The 16,640-nt window shown below is 46.6% G+C and overlaps 30 non-coding genes and 5 pseudogenes across 30 annotated transcripts; all 35 read right to left on the bottom strand.

Annotated features, from left to right (window-relative positions):
* Window positions 1–69: 69 nt before the first annotated feature.
* On the bottom strand, window positions 70–188 carry LOC148797058 (5S ribosomal RNA). The gene has a single exon (XR_016074584.1). It is a non-coding gene; the product is annotated as a 5S ribosomal RNA (ribosomal RNA).
* Window positions 189–544: 356 nt separating this feature from the next.
* On the bottom strand, window positions 545–663 carry LOC148797059 (5S ribosomal RNA). Its single transcript, XR_016074051.1, has one exon. It is a non-coding gene; the product is annotated as a 5S ribosomal RNA (ribosomal RNA).
* Window positions 664–1,017: 354 nt separating this feature from the next.
* Window positions 1,018–1,136, bottom strand: LOC148797060 (5S ribosomal RNA). The gene has a single exon (XR_016071825.1). It is a non-coding gene; the product is annotated as a 5S ribosomal RNA (ribosomal RNA).
* A 354-nt stretch (window positions 1,137–1,490) lies between these two features.
* On the bottom strand, window positions 1,491–1,609 carry LOC148797061 (5S ribosomal RNA). The gene has a single exon (XR_016073962.1). It is a non-coding gene; the product is annotated as a 5S ribosomal RNA (ribosomal RNA).
* Window positions 1,610–1,963: 354 nt separating this feature from the next.
* LOC148797062 (5S ribosomal RNA) lies at window positions 1,964–2,082 on the bottom strand. Its single transcript, XR_016073973.1, has one exon. It is a non-coding gene; the product is annotated as a 5S ribosomal RNA (ribosomal RNA).
* A 356-nt stretch (window positions 2,083–2,438) lies between these two features.
* On the bottom strand, window positions 2,439–2,557 carry LOC148797063 (5S ribosomal RNA). Its single transcript, XR_016074052.1, has one exon. It is a non-coding gene; the product is annotated as a 5S ribosomal RNA (ribosomal RNA).
* Window positions 2,558–2,911: 354 nt separating this feature from the next.
* On the bottom strand, window positions 2,912–3,030 carry LOC148797064 (5S ribosomal RNA). Its single transcript, XR_016071908.1, has one exon. It is a non-coding gene; the product is annotated as a 5S ribosomal RNA (ribosomal RNA).
* Window positions 3,031–3,384: 354 nt separating this feature from the next.
* On the bottom strand, window positions 3,385–3,503 carry LOC148797065 (5S ribosomal RNA). Its single transcript, XR_016071238.1, has one exon. It is a non-coding gene; the product is annotated as a 5S ribosomal RNA (ribosomal RNA).
* Window positions 3,504–3,859: 356 nt separating this feature from the next.
* LOC148797066 (5S ribosomal RNA) lies at window positions 3,860–3,978 on the bottom strand. Its single transcript, XR_016070191.1, has one exon. It is a non-coding gene; the product is annotated as a 5S ribosomal RNA (ribosomal RNA).
* Window positions 3,979–4,333: 355 nt separating this feature from the next.
* LOC148797067 (5S ribosomal RNA) lies at window positions 4,334–4,452 on the bottom strand (annotated as a pseudogene).
* Window positions 4,453–4,808: 356 nt separating this feature from the next.
* LOC148797068 (5S ribosomal RNA) lies at window positions 4,809–4,927 on the bottom strand. Its single transcript, XR_016070192.1, has one exon. It is a non-coding gene; the product is annotated as a 5S ribosomal RNA (ribosomal RNA).
* Window positions 4,928–5,282: 355 nt separating this feature from the next.
* On the bottom strand, window positions 5,283–5,401 carry LOC148797069 (5S ribosomal RNA; annotated as a pseudogene).
* A 353-nt stretch (window positions 5,402–5,754) lies between these two features.
* LOC148797070 (5S ribosomal RNA) lies at window positions 5,755–5,873 on the bottom strand. The gene has a single exon (XR_016071390.1). It is a non-coding gene; the product is annotated as a 5S ribosomal RNA (ribosomal RNA).
* Window positions 5,874–6,228: 355 nt separating this feature from the next.
* Window positions 6,229–6,347, bottom strand: LOC148797071 (5S ribosomal RNA). Its single transcript, XR_016074054.1, has one exon. It is a non-coding gene; the product is annotated as a 5S ribosomal RNA (ribosomal RNA).
* A 354-nt stretch (window positions 6,348–6,701) lies between these two features.
* Window positions 6,702–6,820, bottom strand: LOC148797072 (5S ribosomal RNA). The gene has a single exon (XR_016073984.1). It is a non-coding gene; the product is annotated as a 5S ribosomal RNA (ribosomal RNA).
* Window positions 6,821–7,174: 354 nt separating this feature from the next.
* On the bottom strand, window positions 7,175–7,293 carry LOC148797073 (5S ribosomal RNA). The gene has a single exon (XR_016074585.1). It is a non-coding gene; the product is annotated as a 5S ribosomal RNA (ribosomal RNA).
* Window positions 7,294–7,649: 356 nt separating this feature from the next.
* On the bottom strand, window positions 7,650–7,768 carry LOC148797074 (5S ribosomal RNA). The gene has a single exon (XR_016074055.1). It is a non-coding gene; the product is annotated as a 5S ribosomal RNA (ribosomal RNA).
* Window positions 7,769–8,122: 354 nt separating this feature from the next.
* LOC148797075 (5S ribosomal RNA) lies at window positions 8,123–8,241 on the bottom strand. The gene has a single exon (XR_016072646.1). It is a non-coding gene; the product is annotated as a 5S ribosomal RNA (ribosomal RNA).
* Window positions 8,242–8,595: 354 nt separating this feature from the next.
* LOC148797076 (5S ribosomal RNA) lies at window positions 8,596–8,714 on the bottom strand. The gene has a single exon (XR_016071240.1). It is a non-coding gene; the product is annotated as a 5S ribosomal RNA (ribosomal RNA).
* Window positions 8,715–9,070: 356 nt separating this feature from the next.
* Window positions 9,071–9,189, bottom strand: LOC148797077 (5S ribosomal RNA; annotated as a pseudogene).
* Window positions 9,190–9,544: 355 nt separating this feature from the next.
* LOC148797078 (5S ribosomal RNA) lies at window positions 9,545–9,663 on the bottom strand (annotated as a pseudogene).
* A 353-nt stretch (window positions 9,664–10,016) lies between these two features.
* LOC148797079 (5S ribosomal RNA) lies at window positions 10,017–10,135 on the bottom strand. Its single transcript, XR_016071391.1, has one exon. It is a non-coding gene; the product is annotated as a 5S ribosomal RNA (ribosomal RNA).
* A 355-nt stretch (window positions 10,136–10,490) lies between these two features.
* On the bottom strand, window positions 10,491–10,609 carry LOC148797080 (5S ribosomal RNA). The gene has a single exon (XR_016074679.1). It is a non-coding gene; the product is annotated as a 5S ribosomal RNA (ribosomal RNA).
* A 354-nt stretch (window positions 10,610–10,963) lies between these two features.
* On the bottom strand, window positions 10,964–11,082 carry LOC148797081 (5S ribosomal RNA). The gene has a single exon (XR_016071826.1). It is a non-coding gene; the product is annotated as a 5S ribosomal RNA (ribosomal RNA).
* Window positions 11,083–11,436: 354 nt separating this feature from the next.
* LOC148797082 (5S ribosomal RNA) lies at window positions 11,437–11,555 on the bottom strand. The gene has a single exon (XR_016073995.1). It is a non-coding gene; the product is annotated as a 5S ribosomal RNA (ribosomal RNA).
* A 356-nt stretch (window positions 11,556–11,911) lies between these two features.
* LOC148797083 (5S ribosomal RNA) lies at window positions 11,912–12,030 on the bottom strand. Its single transcript, XR_016075268.1, has one exon. It is a non-coding gene; the product is annotated as a 5S ribosomal RNA (ribosomal RNA).
* A 354-nt stretch (window positions 12,031–12,384) lies between these two features.
* Window positions 12,385–12,503, bottom strand: LOC148797084 (5S ribosomal RNA). The gene has a single exon (XR_016074006.1). It is a non-coding gene; the product is annotated as a 5S ribosomal RNA (ribosomal RNA).
* A 354-nt stretch (window positions 12,504–12,857) lies between these two features.
* LOC148797085 (5S ribosomal RNA) lies at window positions 12,858–12,976 on the bottom strand. Its single transcript, XR_016074586.1, has one exon. It is a non-coding gene; the product is annotated as a 5S ribosomal RNA (ribosomal RNA).
* Window positions 12,977–13,332: 356 nt separating this feature from the next.
* On the bottom strand, window positions 13,333–13,451 carry LOC148797086 (5S ribosomal RNA). The gene has a single exon (XR_016074056.1). It is a non-coding gene; the product is annotated as a 5S ribosomal RNA (ribosomal RNA).
* A 354-nt stretch (window positions 13,452–13,805) lies between these two features.
* LOC148797087 (5S ribosomal RNA) lies at window positions 13,806–13,924 on the bottom strand. The gene has a single exon (XR_016074018.1). It is a non-coding gene; the product is annotated as a 5S ribosomal RNA (ribosomal RNA).
* Window positions 13,925–14,278: 354 nt separating this feature from the next.
* On the bottom strand, window positions 14,279–14,397 carry LOC148797088 (5S ribosomal RNA). Its single transcript, XR_016074587.1, has one exon. It is a non-coding gene; the product is annotated as a 5S ribosomal RNA (ribosomal RNA).
* Window positions 14,398–14,753: 356 nt separating this feature from the next.
* Window positions 14,754–14,872, bottom strand: LOC148797089 (5S ribosomal RNA). Its single transcript, XR_016074057.1, has one exon. It is a non-coding gene; the product is annotated as a 5S ribosomal RNA (ribosomal RNA).
* A 354-nt stretch (window positions 14,873–15,226) lies between these two features.
* On the bottom strand, window positions 15,227–15,345 carry LOC148797090 (5S ribosomal RNA). The gene has a single exon (XR_016072648.1). It is a non-coding gene; the product is annotated as a 5S ribosomal RNA (ribosomal RNA).
* A 354-nt stretch (window positions 15,346–15,699) lies between these two features.
* LOC148797091 (5S ribosomal RNA) lies at window positions 15,700–15,818 on the bottom strand. The gene has a single exon (XR_016071241.1). It is a non-coding gene; the product is annotated as a 5S ribosomal RNA (ribosomal RNA).
* Window positions 15,819–16,174: 356 nt separating this feature from the next.
* Window positions 16,175–16,293, bottom strand: LOC148797092 (5S ribosomal RNA; annotated as a pseudogene).
* Between the last annotated feature and the right edge of the window lie 347 nt (window positions 16,294–16,640).

Below are 16,640 nucleotides of genomic sequence, written 5' to 3' on the forward strand. Positions count from 1 at the left end.
TCCAGTTGTCTCCCAGAAACAACAAATGGAATTTGCAAATACAAATCAAAATAAAAAATTAATAAAATTGGGGTGCAACACGAGGACTTCCCAGGAGGTCACCCATCCTAGTACTACTCTCGCCCAAACACGCATAACTTCGGAGTTCTGATGGGATCCGGTGCATTAGTGCTGGTATGATCGCACCCGTTTAATTCATGCTCGCTTAGATCTTTAGGCACTATCTTGCTCCCCTCCATTAATTGTTTTAGACTTGAAAAAAACTGTGTATGCAGCCTTCCTCCCTTGGTAACCGTGCACAAGCTCTTACGTGAGCAGAGTGTTTGCTTTTTAGATCTGCCGCACCCCCGGATAGATGCAATACTATCGCGGGGCCCACAATGCACGACGAATGCCAAAAGCCCGGTTTTTTCACGGTTCCCATTCAGTAATGACAATCGTGCCGCAAATGGTCCGAGTATCCGGCGCGTTGTTTGCGTTTGTCTCGCCGAAACGACAAATGGAATTTGCAAATACGATATCGAAATAAAATATTAATAAAATTGGGGTGCAACACGAGGACTTCCCAGGAGGTCACCCATCCTAGGACTACTCCCGCCCATGCACACTTAACTTCGGAGTTCTGATGGGATCCGGTGCATTAGTGCTGGTATGATCGCACCCGTTTAATTCATGCTCGCTTAGATCTTTATGCACTATCTTGCTCCCCTCCATTAATTGTTTTAGATTTGAAAAAACTGTGTATGCAGCCTTCCTCCCTTGGTAACCGTGCACAAGTTCCTACGTGAGCAGAGTGTTTGTATTTCAGATCTGCCGCACCCCCGGATAGATGCAATACTATCGCGGGGCCCACAATGCATGACGAATGCCGAAAGCCCGGTTCTTGCATCGTTGCCATTCAGTAATGACGATCGTGCCGCAAATGGTCCGAGTATCCGACGCATTGTTTCCAGTTGTCTCCCAGAAACAACAAATGGAATTTGCAAATACAAATCAAAATAAAATATTAATAAAATTGGGGTGCAACACGAGGACTTCCCAGGAGGTCACCCATCCTAGTACTACTCTCGCCCAAGCACGCTTAACTTCGAAGTTCTGATGGGATCCGGTGCATTAGTGCTGGTATGATCGCACCCGTTTAATTCATGCTCGCTTAGATCTTTATGCACTATCTTGCTCCCCTCCATTAATTGTTTTAGATTTGAAAAAACTGTGTATGCAGCCTTCCTCCCTTGGTAACCGTGCACAAGTTCCTACGTGAGCAGAGTGTTTGTATTTCAGATCTGCCGCACCCCCGGATAGATGCAATACTATCGCGGGGCCCACAATGCATGACGAATGCCGAAAGCCCGGTTCTTGCATCGTTGCCATTCAGTAATGACGATCGTGCCGCAAATGGTCCGAGTATCCGACGCATTGTTTCCAGTTGTCTCCCAGAAACAACAAATGGAATTTGCAAATACAAATCAAAATAAAATATTAATAAAATTGGGGTGCAACACGAGGACTTCCCAGGAGGTCACCCATCCTAGTACTACTCTCGCCCAAGCACGCTTAACTTCGGAGTTCTGATGGGATCCGGTGCATTAGTGCTGGTATGATCGCACCCGTTTGATTCATGCTCGCTTAGATCTTTATGCACTATCTTGCTCCCCTCCATTAATTGTTTTAGATTTGAAAAAACTGTGTATGCAGCCTTCCTCCCTTGGTAACCGTGCACAAGTTCCTACGTGAGCAGAGTGTTTGTATTTCAGATCTGCCGCACCCCCGGATAGATGCAATACTATCGCGGGGCCCACAATGCATGACGAATGCCGAAAGCCCGGTTCTTGCATCGTTGCCATTCAGTAATGACGATCGTGCCGCAAATGGTCCGAGTATCCGACGCATTGTTTCCAGTTGTCTCCCAGAAACAACAAATGGAATTTGCAAATACAAATCAAAATAAAATATTAATAAAATTGGGGTGCAACACGAGGACTTCCCAGGAGGTCACCCATCCTAGTACTACTCTCGCCCAAGCACGCTTAACTTCGGAGTTCTGATGGGATCCGGTGCATTAGTGCTGGTATGATCGCACCCGTTTAATTCATGCTCGCTTAGATCTTTATGCACTATCTTGCTCCCCTCCATTAATTGTTTTAGACTTGAAAAAAACTGTGTATGCAGCCTTCCTCCCTTGGTAACCGTGCACAAGCTCTTACGTGAGCAGAGTGTTTGCTTTTTAGATCTGCCGCACCCCCGGATAGATGCAATACTATCGCGGGGCCCACAATGCACGACGAATGCCAAAAGCCCGGTTTTTTCACGGTTCCCATTCAGTAATGACAATCGTGCCGCAAATGGTCCGAGTATCCGGCGCGTTGTTTGCGTTTGTCTCGCCGAAACGACAAATGGAATTTGCAAATACGATATCGAAATAAAATATTAATAAAATTGGGGTGCAACACGAGGACTTCCCAGGAGGTCACCCATCCTAGGACTACTCCCGCCCATGCACACTTAACTTCGGAGTTCTGATGGGATCCGGTGCATTAGTGCTGGTATGATCGCACCCGTTTAATTCATGCTCGCTTAGATCTTTATGCACTATCTTGCTCCCCTCCATTAATTGTTTTAGATTTGAAAAAACTGTGTATGCAGCCTTCCTCCCTCGGTAACCGTGCACAAGCTCCTACGTGAGCAGAGTGTTTGCATTTCAGATCTGCCGCACCCCCGGATAGATGCAATACTATCGCGGGGCCCACAATGCATGACGAATGCCGAAAGCCCGGTTCTTGCATCGTTGCCATTCAGTAATGACGATCGTGCCGCAAATGGTCCGAGTATCCGACGCATTGTTTCCAGTTGTCTCCCAGAAACAACAAATGGAATTTGCAAATACAAATCAAAATAAAATATTAATAAAATTGGGGTGCAACACGAGGACTTCCAAGGAGGTCACCCATCCTAGTACTACTCTCGCCCAAGCACGCTTAACTTCGGAGTTCTGATGGGATCCGGTGCATTAGTGCTGGTATGATCGCACCCGTTTAATTCATGCTCGCTTAGATCTTTATGCACTATCTTGCTCCCCTCCATTAATTGTTTTAGATTTGAAAAAACTGTGTATGCAGCCTTCCTCCCTTGGTAACCGTGCACAAGCTCCTTCGTGAGCAGAGTGTTTGTATTTCAGATCTGCCGCACCCCCGGATAGATGCAATACTATCGCGGGGCCCACAATGCATGACGAATGCCGAAAGCCCGGTTCTTGCATCGTTGCCATTCAGTAATGACGATCGTGCCGCAAATGGTCCGAGTATCCGACGCATTGTTTCCAGTTGTCTCCCAGAAACAACAAATGGAATTTGCAAATACAAATCAAAATAAAATATTAATAAAATTGGGGTGCAACACGAGGACTTCCCAGGAGGTCACCCATCCTAGTACTACTCTCGCCCAAGCACGCTTAACTTCGGAGTTCTTATGGGATCCGGTGCATTAGTGCTGGTATGATCGCACCCGTTTAATTCATGCTCGCTTAGATCTTTATGCACTATCTTGCTCCCCTCCATTAATTGTTTTAGACTTGAAAAAAACTGTGTATGCAGCCTTCCTCCCTTGGTAACCGTGCACAAGCTCTTACGTGAGCAGAGTGTTTGCTTTTTAGATCTGCCGCACCCCCGGATAGATGCAATACTATCGCGGGGCCCACAATGCACGACGAATGCCAAAAGCCTGGTTTTTTCACGGTTCCCATTCAGTAATGACAATCGTGCCGCAAATGGTCCGAGTATCCGGCGCGTTGTTTGCGTTTGTCTCGCCGAAACGACAAATGGAATTTGCAAATACGATATCGAAATAAAATATTAATAAAATTGGGGTGCAACACGAGGACTTCCCAGGAGGTCACCCATCCTAGGACTACTCCCGCCCATGCACACTTAACTTCGGAGTTCTGATGGGATCCGATGCATTAGTGCTAGTATGATCGCACCCGCTTAATTCATGCTCGCTTAGATCTTTATGCACTATCTTGCTCCCCTCCATTAATTGTTTTAGACTTGAAAAAACTGTGTATGCAGCCTTCCTCCCTTGGTAACCGTGCACAAGCTCCTACGTGAGCAGAGTGTTTGCTTTTCAGATCTGCCGCACCCCCGGATAGATGCAATACTATCACGGGGCCCACAATGCACGACGAATGCCAAAAGCCCGGTTTTTGCACGGTTCCCATTCATTAATGACGATCGTGCCGCAAATGGTCCGAGTATCCGGCGCGTTGTTTGAGTTTGTCTCGCCGAAACGACAAATGGAATTTGCAAATACGATATCAAAATAAAATATTAATAAAATTAGGGTGAAACACAAGCACTTCCGAGGAGGTCACCCATCCTAATACTACTCTCGCCCAAGCACACTTAACTTCGGAGTTCTGATGAGATCCGGTGCATTAGTGCTGGTATGATAGCACCCGTTTAATTCATGCTCGCTTAGATCTTTATGCACTATCTTGCTCCCCTCCATTAATTGTTTTAGACTTGAAAAAAACTGTGTATGCAGCCTTCCTCCCTTGGTAACCGTGCACAAGCTCTTACGTGAGCAGAGTGTTTGCTTTTTAGATCTGCCGCACCCCCGGATAGATGCAATACTATCGCGGGGCCCACAATGCACGACGAATGCCAAAAGCCTGGTTTTTTCACGGTTCCCATTCAGTAATGACAATCGTGCCGCAAATGGTCCGAGTATCCGGCGCGTTGTTTGCGTTTGTCTCGCCGAAACGACAAATGGAATTTGCAAATACGATATCGAAATAAAATATTAATAAAATTGGGGTGCAACACGAGGACTTCCCAGGAGGTCACCCATCCTAGGACTACTCCCGCCCATGCACACTTAACTTCGGAGTTCTGATGGGATCCGATGCATTAGTGCTAGTATGATCGCACCCGCTTAATTCATGCTCGCTTAGATCTTTATGCACTATCTTGCTCCCCTCCATTAATTGTTTTAGACTTGAAAAAACTGTGTATGCTGCCTTCCTCCCTTGGTAACCGTGCACAAGCTCCTACGTGAGCAGAGTGTTTGCTTTTCAGATCTGCCGCACCCCCGGATAGATGCAATACTATCACGGGGCCCACAATGCACGACGAATGCCAAAAGCCCGGTTTTTGCACGGTTCCCATTCAGTAATGACGATCGTGCCGCAAATGGTCCGAGTATCCGGCGCGTTGTTTGAGTTTGTCTCGCCGAAACGACAAATGGAATTTGCAAATACGATATCAAAATAAAATATTAATAAAATTAGGGTGAAACACAAGCACTTCCGAGGAGGTCACCCATCCTAATACTACTCTCGCCCAAGCACACTTAACTTCGGAGTTCTGATGAGATCCGGTGCATTAGTGCTGGTATGATAGCACCCGTTTAATTCATGCTCGCTTAGATCTTTATGACCTATCTTGCTCCCTTCCATTAATTGTTTTAGATTTGAAAAAAATGTGTATGCAGCCTCTTTCCCTTGGTAACCGTGCACAAGCTCCTACGTGAGCGGAGTGTTTGTTTTTCAGATCTGCCGCACCTCCGGATAGATGCAATAGTATCGCGGGGCCCACAATGCATGACGAATGCCGAAAGCCCGGTTCTTGCATCGTGGCCATTCAGTAATGACGATCGTGCCGCAAATGGTCCGAGTATCCGACGCATTGTTTCCAGTATCTCCCAGAAACAACAAATGGAATTTGCAAATACAAATCAAAATAAAATATTAATAAAATTGGGGTGCAACACGAGGACTTCCCAGGAGGTCACCCATCCTAGTACTACTCTCGCCCAAGCACGCTTAACTTCAGAGTTCTGATGGGATCCGGTGCATTAGTGCTGGTATGATCGCACCCGTTTAATTCATGCTCGCTTAGATCTTTATGCACTATCTTGCTCCCCTCCATTAATTGTTTTAGACTTGAAAAAACTGTGTATGCAGCCTTCCTCCCTTGGTAACCGTGCACAAGCTCTTACGTGAGCAGAGTGTTTGCTTTTTAGATCTGCCGCACCCCCAGATAGATGCAATACTATCGCGGGGCCCACAATGCACGACGAATGCCAAAAGCCCGGTTTTTGCACGATTCTCATTCAGTAATGACGATCGTGCCGCAAATGGTCCGAGTATCCGGCGCGTTGTTTGCGTTTGTCTCGCCGAAACGACAAATGGAATATGCAAATACGATATCGAAATAAAATATTAATAAAATTGGGGTGCAACACGAGGACTTCCCAGGAGGTCACCCATCCTAGGACTACTCCCGCCCATGCACACTTAACTTCGGAGTTCTGATGGGATCCGGTGCATTAGTGCTGGTATGATCGCACCCGTTTAATTCATGCTCGCTTAGATCTTTATGCACTATCTTGCTCCCCTCCATTAATTGTTTTAGATTTGAAAAAACTGTGTATGCAGCCTTCCTCCCTTGGTAACCGTGCACAAGCTCCTACGTGAGCAGAGTGTTTGCATTTCAGATCTGCCGCACCCCCGGATAGATGCAATACTATCGCGGGGCCCACAATGCATGACGAATGCCGAAAGCCCGGTTCTTGCATCGTTGCCATTCAGTAATGACGATCGTGCCGCAAATGGTCCGAGTATCCGACGCATTGTTTCCAGTTGTCTCCCAGAAACAACAAATGGAATTTGCAAATACAAATCAAAATAAAATATTAATAAAATTGGGGTGCAACACGAGGACTTCCCAGGAGGTCACCCATCCTAGTACTACTCTCGCCCAAGCACGCTTAACTTCGGAGTTCTGATGGGATCCGGTGCATTAGTGCTGGTATGATCGCACCCGTTTAATTCATGCTCGCTTAGATCTTTATGCACTATCTTGCTCCCCTCCATTAATTGTTTTAGATTTGAAAAAACTGTGTATGCAGCCTTCCTCCCTTGGTAACCGTGCACAAGTTCCTACGTGAGCAGAGTGTTTGTATTTCAGATCTGCCGCACCCCCGGATAGATGCAATACTATCGCGGGGCCCACAATGCATGACGAATGCCGAAAGCCCGGTTCTTGCATCGTTGCCATTCAGTAATGACGATCGTGCCGCAAATGGTCCGAGTATCCGACGCATTGTTTCCAGTTGTCTCCCAGAAACAACAAATGGAATTTGCAAATACAAATCAAAATAAAAAATTAATAAAATTGGGGTGCAACACGAGGACTTCCCAGGAGGTCACCCATCCTAGTACTACTCTCGCCCAAACACGCATAACTTCGGAGTTCTGATGGGATCCGGTGCATTAGTGCTGGTATGATCGCACCCGTTTAATTCATGCTCGCTTAGATCTTTAGGCACTATCTTGCTCCCCTCCATTAATTGTTTTAGACTTGAAAAAAACTGTGTATGCAGCCTTCCTCCCTTGGTAACCGTGCACAAGCTCTTACGTGAGCAGAGTGTTTGCTTTTTAGATCTGCCGCACCCCCGGATAGATGCAATACTATCGCGGGGCCCACAATGCACGACGAATGCCAAAAGCCCGGTTTTTTCACGGTTCCCATTCAGTAATGACAATCGTGCCGCAAATGGTCCGAGTATCCGGCGCGTTGTTTGCGTTTGTCTCGCCGAAACGACAAATGGAATTTGCAAATACGATATCGAAATAAAATATTAATAAAATTGGGGTGCAACACGAGGACTTCCCAGGAGGTCACCCATCCTAGGACTACTCCCGCCCATGCACACTTAACTTCGGAGTTCTGATGGGATCCGGTGCATTAGTGCTGGTATGATCGCACCCGTTTAATTCATGCTCGCTTAGATCTTTATGCACTATCTTGCTCCCCTCCATTAATTGTTTTAGATTTGAAAAAACTGTGTATGCAGCCTTCCTCCCTTGGTAACCGTGCACAAGCTCCTACGTGAGCAGAGTGTTTGCATTTCAGATCTGCCGCACCCCCGGATAGATGCAATACTATCGCGGGGCCCACAATGCATGACGAATGCCGAAAGCCCGGTTCTTGCATCGTTGCCATTCAGTAATGACGATCGTGCCGCAAATGGTCCGAGTATCCGACGCATTGTTTCCAGTTGTCTCCCAGAAACAACAAATGGAATTTGCAAATACAAATCAAAATAAAATATTAATAAAATTGGGGTGCAACACGAGCACTTCCAAGGAGGTCACCCATCCTAGTACTACTCTCGCCCAAGCACGCTTAACTTCGGAGTTCTGATGGGATCCGGTGCATTAGTGCTGGTATGATCGCACCCGTTTAATTCATGCTCGCTTAGATCTTTATGCACTATCTTGCTCCCCTCCATTAATTGTTTTAGATTTGAAAAAACTGTGTATGCAGCCTTCCTCCCTTGGTAACCGTGCACAAGCTCCTACGTGAGCAGAGTGTTTGTATTTCAGATCTGCCGCACCCCCGGATAGATGCAATACTATCGCGGGGCCCACAATGCATGACGAATGCCGAAAGCCCGGTTCTTGCATCGTTGCCATTCAGTAATGACGATCGTGCCGCAAATGGTCCGAGTATCCGACGCATTGTTTCCAGTTGTCTCCCAGAAACAACAAATGGAATTTGCAAATACAAATCAAAATAAAATATTAATAAAATTGGGGTGCAACACGAGGACTTCCCAGGAGGTCACCCATCCTAGTACTACTCTCGCCCAAGCACGCTTAACTTCGGAGTTCTTATGGGATCCGGTGCATTAGTGCTGGTATGATCGCACCCGTTTAATTCATGCTCGCTTAGATCTTTATGCACTATCTTGCTCCCCTCCATTAATTGTTTTAGACTTGAAAAAAACTGTGTATGCAGCCTTCCTCCCTTGGTAACCGTGCACAAGCTCTTACGTGAGCAGAGTGTTTGCTTTTTAGATCTGCCGCACCCCCGGATAGATGCAATACTATCGCGGGGCCCACAATGCACGACGAATGCCAAAAGCCTGGTTTTTTCACGGTTCCCATTCAGTAATGACAATCGTGCCGCAAATGGTCCGAGTATCCGGCGCGTTGTTTGCGTTTGTCTCGCCGAAACGACAAATGGAATTTGCAAATACGATATCGAAATAAAATATTAATAAAATTGGGGTGCAACACGAGGACTTCCCAGGAGGTCACCCATCCTAGGACTACTCCCGCCCATGCACACTTAACTTCGGAGTTCTGATGGGATCCGATGCATTAGTGCTAGTATGATTGCCCCCGCTTAATTCATGCTCGCTTAGATCTTTATGCACTATCTTGCTCCCCTCCATTAATTGTTTTAGACTTGAAAAAACTGTGTATGCAGCCTTCCTCCCTTGGTAACCGTGCACAAGCTCCTACGTGAGCAGAGTGTTTGCTTTTCAGATCTGCCGCACCCCCGGATAGATGCAATACTATCGCGGGGCCCACAATGCACGACGAATGCCAAAAGCCCGGTTTTTGCACGGTTCCCATTCAGTAATGACGATCGTGCCGCAAATGGTCCGAGTATCCGGCGCGTTGTTTGAGTTTGTCTCGCCGAAACGACAAATGGAATTTGCAAATACGATATCGAAATAAAATATTAATAAAATTAGGGTGAAACACAAGGACTTCCGAGGAGGTCACCCATCCTAATACTACTCTCGCCCAAGCACACTTAACTTCGGAGTTCTGATGAGATCCGGTGCATTAGTGCTGGTATGATAGCACCCGTTTAATTCATGCTCGCTTAGATCTTTATGACCTATCTTGCTCCCTTCCATTAATTGTTTTAGATTTGAAAAAAATGTGTATGCAGCCTCTTTCCCTTGGTAACCGTGCACAAGCTCCTACGTGAGCGGAGTGTTTGTTTTTCAGATCTGCCGTACCTCCGGATAGATGCAATAGTATCGCGGGGCCCACAATGCATGACGAATGCCGAAAGCCCGGTTCTTGCATCGTGGCCATTCAGTAATGACGATCGTGCCGCAAATGGTCCGAGTATCCGACGCATTGTTTCCAGTATCTCCCAGAAACAACAAATGGAATTTGCAAATACAAATCAAAATAAAATATTAATAAAATTGGGGTGCAACACGAGGACTTCCCAGGAGGTCACCCATCCTAGTACTACTCTCGCCCAAGCACGCTTAACTTCAGAGTTCTGATGGGATCCGGTGCATTAGTGCTGGTATGATCGCACCCGTTTAATTCATGCTCGCTTAGATCTTTATGCACTATCTTGCTCCCCTCCATTAATTGTTTTAGACTTGAAAAAACTGTGTATGCAGCCTTCCTCCCTTGGTAACCGTGCACAAGCTCTTACGTGAGCAGAGTGTTTGCTTTTTAGATCTGCCGCACCCCCGGATAGATGCAATACTATCGCGGGGCCCACAATGCACGACGAATGCCAAAAGCCCGGTTTTTGCATGGTTCTCATTCAGTAATGACGATCGTGCCGCAAATGGTCCGAGTATCCGGCGCGTTGTTTGCGTTTGTCTCGCCGAAACGACAAATGGAATATGCAAATACGATATCGAAATAAAATATTAATAAAATTGGGGTGCAACACGAGGACTTCCCAGGAGGTCACCCATCTTAGGACTACTCCCGCCCATGCACACTTAACTTCGGAGTTCTGATGGGATCCGGTGCATTAGTGCTGGTATGATCGCACCCGTTTAATTCATGCTCGCTTAGATCTTTATGCACTATCTTGCTCCCCTCCATTAATTGTTTTAGATTTGAAAAAACTGTGTATGCAGCCTTCCTCCCTTGGTAACCGTGCACAAGCTCCTACGTGAGCAGAGTGTTTGCATTTCAGATCTGCCGCACCCCCGGATAGATGCAATACTATCGCGGGGCCCACAATGCATGACGAATGCCGAAAGCCCGGTTCTTGCATCGTTGCCATTCAGTAATGACGATCGTGCCGCAAATGGTCCGAGTATCCGACGCATTGTTTCCAGTTGTCTCCCAGAAACAACAAATGGAATTTGCAAATACAAATCAAAATAAAATATTAATAAAATTGGGGTGCAACACGAGGACTTCCCAGGAGGTCACCCATCCTAGTACTACTCTCGCCCAAGCACGCTTAACTTCGAAGTTCTGATGGGATCCGGTGCATTAGTGCTGGTATGATCGCACCCGTTTAATTCATGCTCGCTTAGATCTTTATGCACTATCTTGCTCCCCTCCATTAATTGTTTTAGATTTGAAAAAACTGTGTATGCAGCCTTCCTCCCTTGGTAACCGTGCACAAGTTCCTACGTGAGCAGAGTGTTTGTATTTCAGATCTGCCGCACCCCCGGATAGATGCAATACTATCGCGGGGCCCACAATGCATGACGAATGCCGAAAGCCCGGTTCTTGCATCGTTGCCATTCAGTAATGACGATCGTGCCGCAAATGGTCCGAGTATCCGACGCATTGTTTCCAGTTGTCTCCCAGAAACAACAAATGGAATTTGCAAATACAAATCAAAATAAAATATTAATAAAATTGGGGTGCAACACGAGGACTTCCCAGGAGGTCACCCATCCTAGTACTACTCTCGCCCAAGCACGCTTAACTTCGGAGTTCTGATGGGATCCGGTGCATTAGTGCTGGTATGATCGCACCCGTTTGATTCATGCTCGCTTAGATCTTTATGCACTATCTTGCTCCCCTCCATTAATTGTTTTAGACTTGAAAAAAACTGTGTATGCAGCCTTCCTCCCTTGGTAACCGTGCACAAGCTCTTACGTGAGCAGAGTGTTTGCTTTTTAGATCTGCCGCACCCCCGGATAGATGCAATACTATCGCGGGGCCCACAATGCACGACGAATGACAAAAGCCCGGTTTTTTCACGGTTCCCATTCAGTAATGACAATCGTGCCGCAAATGGTCCGAGTATCCGGCGCGTTGTTTGCGTTTGTCTCGCCGAAACGACAAATGGAATTTGCAAATACGATATCGAAATAAAATATTAATAAAATTGGGGTGCAACACGAGGACTTCCCAGGAGGTCACCCATCCTAGGACTACTCCCGCCCATGCACACTTAACTTCGGAGTTCTGATGGGATCCGGTGCATTAGTACTGGTATGATCGCACCCGTTTAATTCATGCTCGCTTAGATCTTTATGCACTATCTTGCTCCCCTCCATTAATTGTTTTAGATTTGAAAAAACTGTGTATGCAGCCTTCCTCCCTTGGTAACCGTGCACAAGCTCCTACGTGAGCAGAGTGTTTGCATTTCAGATCTGCCGCACCCCCGGATAGATGCAATACTATCGCGGGGCCCACAATGCATGACGAATGCCGAAAGCCCGGTTCTTGCATCGTTGCCATTCAGTAATGACGATCGTGCCGCAAATGGTCCGAGTATCCGACGCATTGTTTCCAGTTGTCTCCCAGAAACAACAAATGGAATTTGCAAATACAAATCAAAATAAAATATTAATAAAATTGGGGTGCAACACGAGGACTTCCCAGGAGGTCACCCATCCTAGTACTACTCTCGCCCAAGCACGCTTAACTTCGGAGTTCTGATGGGATCCGGTGCATTAGTGCTGGTATGATCGCACCCGTTTAATTCATGCTCGCTTAGATCTTTATGCACTATCTTGCTCCCCTCCATTAATTGTTTTAGATTTGAAAAAACTGTGTATGCAGCCTTCCTCCCTTGGTAACCGTGCACAAGTTCCTACGTGAGCAGAGTGTTTGTATTTCAGATCTGCCGCACCCCCGGATAGATGCAATACTATCGCGGGGCCCACAATGCATGACGAATGCCGAAAGCCCGGTTCTTGCATCGTTGCCATTCAGTAATGACGATCGTGCCGCAAATGGTCCGAGTATCCGACGCATTGTTTCCAGTTGTCTCCCAGAAACAACAAATGGAATTTGCAAATACAAATCAAAATAAAATATTAATAAAATTGGGGTGCAACACGAGGACTTCCCAGGAGGTCACCCATCCTAGTACTACTCTCGCCCAAACACGCATAACTTCGGAGTTCTGATGGGATCCGGTGCATTAGTGCTGGTATGATCGCACCCGTTTAATTCATGCTCGCTTAGATCTTTATGCACTATCTTGCTCCCCTCCATTAATTGTTTTAGACTTGAAAAAAACTGTGTATGCAGCCTTCCTCCCTTGGTAACCGTGCACAAGCTCTTACGTGAGCAGAGTGTTTGCTTTTTAGATCTGCCGCACCCCCGGATAGATGCAATACTATCGCGGGGCCCACAATGCACGACGAATGCCAAAAGCCCGGTTTTTTCACGGTTCCCATTCAGTAATGACAATCGTGCCGCAAATGGTCCGAGTATCCGGCGCGTGGTTTGCGTTTGTCTCGCCGAAACGACAAATGGAATTTGCAAATACGATATCGAAATAAAATATTAATAAAATTGGGGTGCAACACGAGGACTTCCCAGGAGGTCACCCATCCTAGGACTACTCCCGCCCATGCACACTTAACTTCGGAGTTCTGATGGGATCCGGTGCATTAGTGCTGGTATGATCGCACCCGTTTAATTCATGCTCGCTTAGATCTTTATGCACTATCTTGCTCCCCTCCATTAATTGTTTTAGATTTGAAAAAACTGTGTATGCAGCCTTCCTCCCTTGGTAACCGTGCACAAGCTCCTACGTGAGCAGAGTGTTTGCATTTCAGATCTGCCGCACCCCCGGATAGATGCAATACTATCGCGGGGCCCACAATGCATGACGAATGCCGAAAGCCCGGTTCTTGCATCGTTGCCATTCAGTAATGACGATCGTGCCGCAAATGGTCCGAGTATCCGACGCATTGTTTCCAGTTGTCTCCCAGAAACAACAAATGGAATTTGCAAATACAAATCAAAATAAAATATTAATAAAATTGGGGTGCAACACGAGGACTTCCCAGGAGGTCACCCATCCTAGTACTACTCTCGCCCAAGCACGCTTAACTTCGGAGTTCTGATGGGATCCGGTGCATTAGTGCTGGTATGATCGCACCCGTTTAATTCATGCTCGCTTAGATCTTTATGCACTATCTTGCTCCCCTCCATTAATTGTTTTAGATTTGAAAAAACTGTGTATGCAGCCTTCCTCCCTTGGTAACCGTGCACAAGTTCCTACGTGAGCAGAGTGTTTGTATTTCAGATCTGCCGCACCCCCGGATAGATGCAATACTATCGCGGGGCCCACAATGCATGACGAATGCCGAAAGCCCGGTTCTTGCATCGTTGCCATTCAGTAATGACGATCGTGCCGCAAATGGTCCGAGTATCCGACGCATTGTTTCCAGTTGTCTCCCAGAAACAACAAATGGAATTTGCAAATACAAATCAAAATAAAAAATTAATAAAATTGGGGTGCAACACGAGGACTTCCCAGGAGGTCACCCATCCTAGTACTACTCTCGCCCAAACACGCATAACTTCGGAGTTCTGATGGGATCCGGTGCATTAGTGCTGGTATGATCGCACCCGTTTAATTCATGCTCGCTTAGATCTTTAGGCACTATCTTGCTCCCCTCCATTAATTGTTTTAGACTTGAAAAAAACTGTGTATGCAGCCTTCCTCCCTTGGTAACCGTGCACAAGCTCTTACGTGAGCAGAGTGTTTGCTTTTTAGATCTGCCGCACCCCCGGATAGATGCAATACTATCGCGGGGCCCACAATGCACGACGAATGCCAAAAGCCCGGTTTTTTCACGGTTCCCATTCAGTAATGACAATCGTGCCGCAAATGGTCCGAGTATCCGGCGCGTTGTTTGCGTTTGTCTCGCCGAAACGACAAATGGAATTTGCAAATACGATATCGAAATAAAATATTAATAAAATTGGGGTGCAACACGAGGACTTCCCAGGAGGTCACCCATCCTAGGACTACTCCCGCCCATGCACACTTAACTTCGGAGTTCTGATGGGATCCGGTGCATTAGTGCTGGTATGATCGCACCCGTTTAATTCATGCTCGCTTAGATCTTTATGCACTATCTTGCTCCCCTCCATTAATTGTTTTAGATTTGAAAAAACTGTGTATGCAGCCTTCCTCCCTTGGTAACCGTGCACAAGCTCCTACGTGAGCAGAGTGTTTGCATTTCAGATCTGCCGCACCCCCGGATAGATGCAATACTATCGCGGGGCCCACAATGCATGACGAATGCCGAAAGCCCGGTTCTTGCATCGTTGCCATTCAGTAATGACGATCGTGCCGCAAATGGTCCGAGTATCCGACGCATTGTTTCCAGTTGTCTCCCAGAAACAACAAATGGAATTTGCAAATACAAATCAAAATAAAATATTAATAAAATTGGGGTGCAACACGAGCACTTCCAAGGAGGTCACCCATCCTAGTACTACTCTCGCCCAAGCACGCTTAACTTCGGAGTTCTGATGGGATCCGGTGCATTAGTGCTGGTATGATCGCACCCGTTTAATTCATGCTCGCTTAGATCTTTATGCACTATCTTGCTCCCCTCCATTAATTGTTTTAGATTTGAAAAAACTGTGTATGCAGCCTTCCTCCCTTGGTAACCGTGCACAAGCTCCTACGTGAGCAGAGTGTTTGTATTTCAGATCTGCCGCACCCCCGGATAGATGCAATACTATCGCGGGGCCCACAATGCATGACGAATGCCGAAAGCCCGGTTCTTGCATCGTTGCCATTCAGTAATGACGATCGTGCCGCAAATGGTCCGAGTATCCGACGCATTGTTTCCAGTTGTCTCCCAGAAACAACAAATGGAATTTGCAAATACAAATCAAAATAAAATATTAATAAAATTGGGGTGCAACACGAGGACTTCCCAGGAGGTCACCCATCCTAGTACTACTCTCGCCCAAGCACGCTTAACTTCGGAGTTCTTATGGGATCCGGTGCATTAGTGCTGGTATGATCGCACCCGTTTAATTCATGCTCGCTTAGATCTTTATGCACTATCTTGCTCCCCTCCATTAATTGTTTTAGACTTGAAAAAAACTGTGTATGCAGCCTTCCTCCCTTGGTAACCGTGCACAAGCTCTTACGTGAGCAGAGTGTTTGCTTTTTAGATCTGCCGCACCCCCGGATAGATGCAATACTATCGCGGGGCCCACAATGCACGACGAATGCCAAAAGCCTGGTTTTTTCACGGTTCCCATTCAGTAATGACAATCGTGCCGCAAATGGTCCGAGTATCCGGCGCGTTGTTTGCGTTTGTCTCGCCGAAACGACAAATGGAATTTGCAAATACGATATCGAAATAAAATATTAATAAAATTGGGGTGCAACACGAGGACTTCCCAGGAGGTCACCCATCCTAGGACTACTCCCGCCCATGCACACTTAACTTCGGAGTTCTGATGGGATCCGATGCATTAGTGCTAGTATGATTGCCCCCGCTTAATTCATGCTCGCTTAGATCTTTATGCACTATCTTGCTCCCCTCCATTAATTGTTTTAGACTTGAAAAAACTGTGTATGCAGCCTTCCTCCCTTGGTAACCGTGCACAAGCTCCTACGTGAGCAGAGTGTTTGCTTTTCAGATCTGCCGCACCCCCGGATAGATGCAATACTATCGCGGGGCCCACAATGCACGACGAATGCCAAAAGCCCGGTTTTTGCACGGTTCCCATTCAGTAATGACGATCGTGCCGCAAATGGTCCGAGTATCCGGCGCGTTGTTTGAGTTTGTCTCGCCGAAACGACAAATGGAATTTGCAAATACGATATCGAAATAAAATATTA

The sequence above is a fragment of the Nelumbo nucifera genome, chromosome 4 (assembly GCF_055504915.1).
Source record: "Nelumbo nucifera cultivar China Antique chromosome 4, China Antique-T2T, whole genome shotgun sequence".
Taxonomy (NCBI): Eukaryota; Viridiplantae; Streptophyta; class Magnoliopsida; order Proteales; family Nelumbonaceae; genus Nelumbo; species Nelumbo nucifera.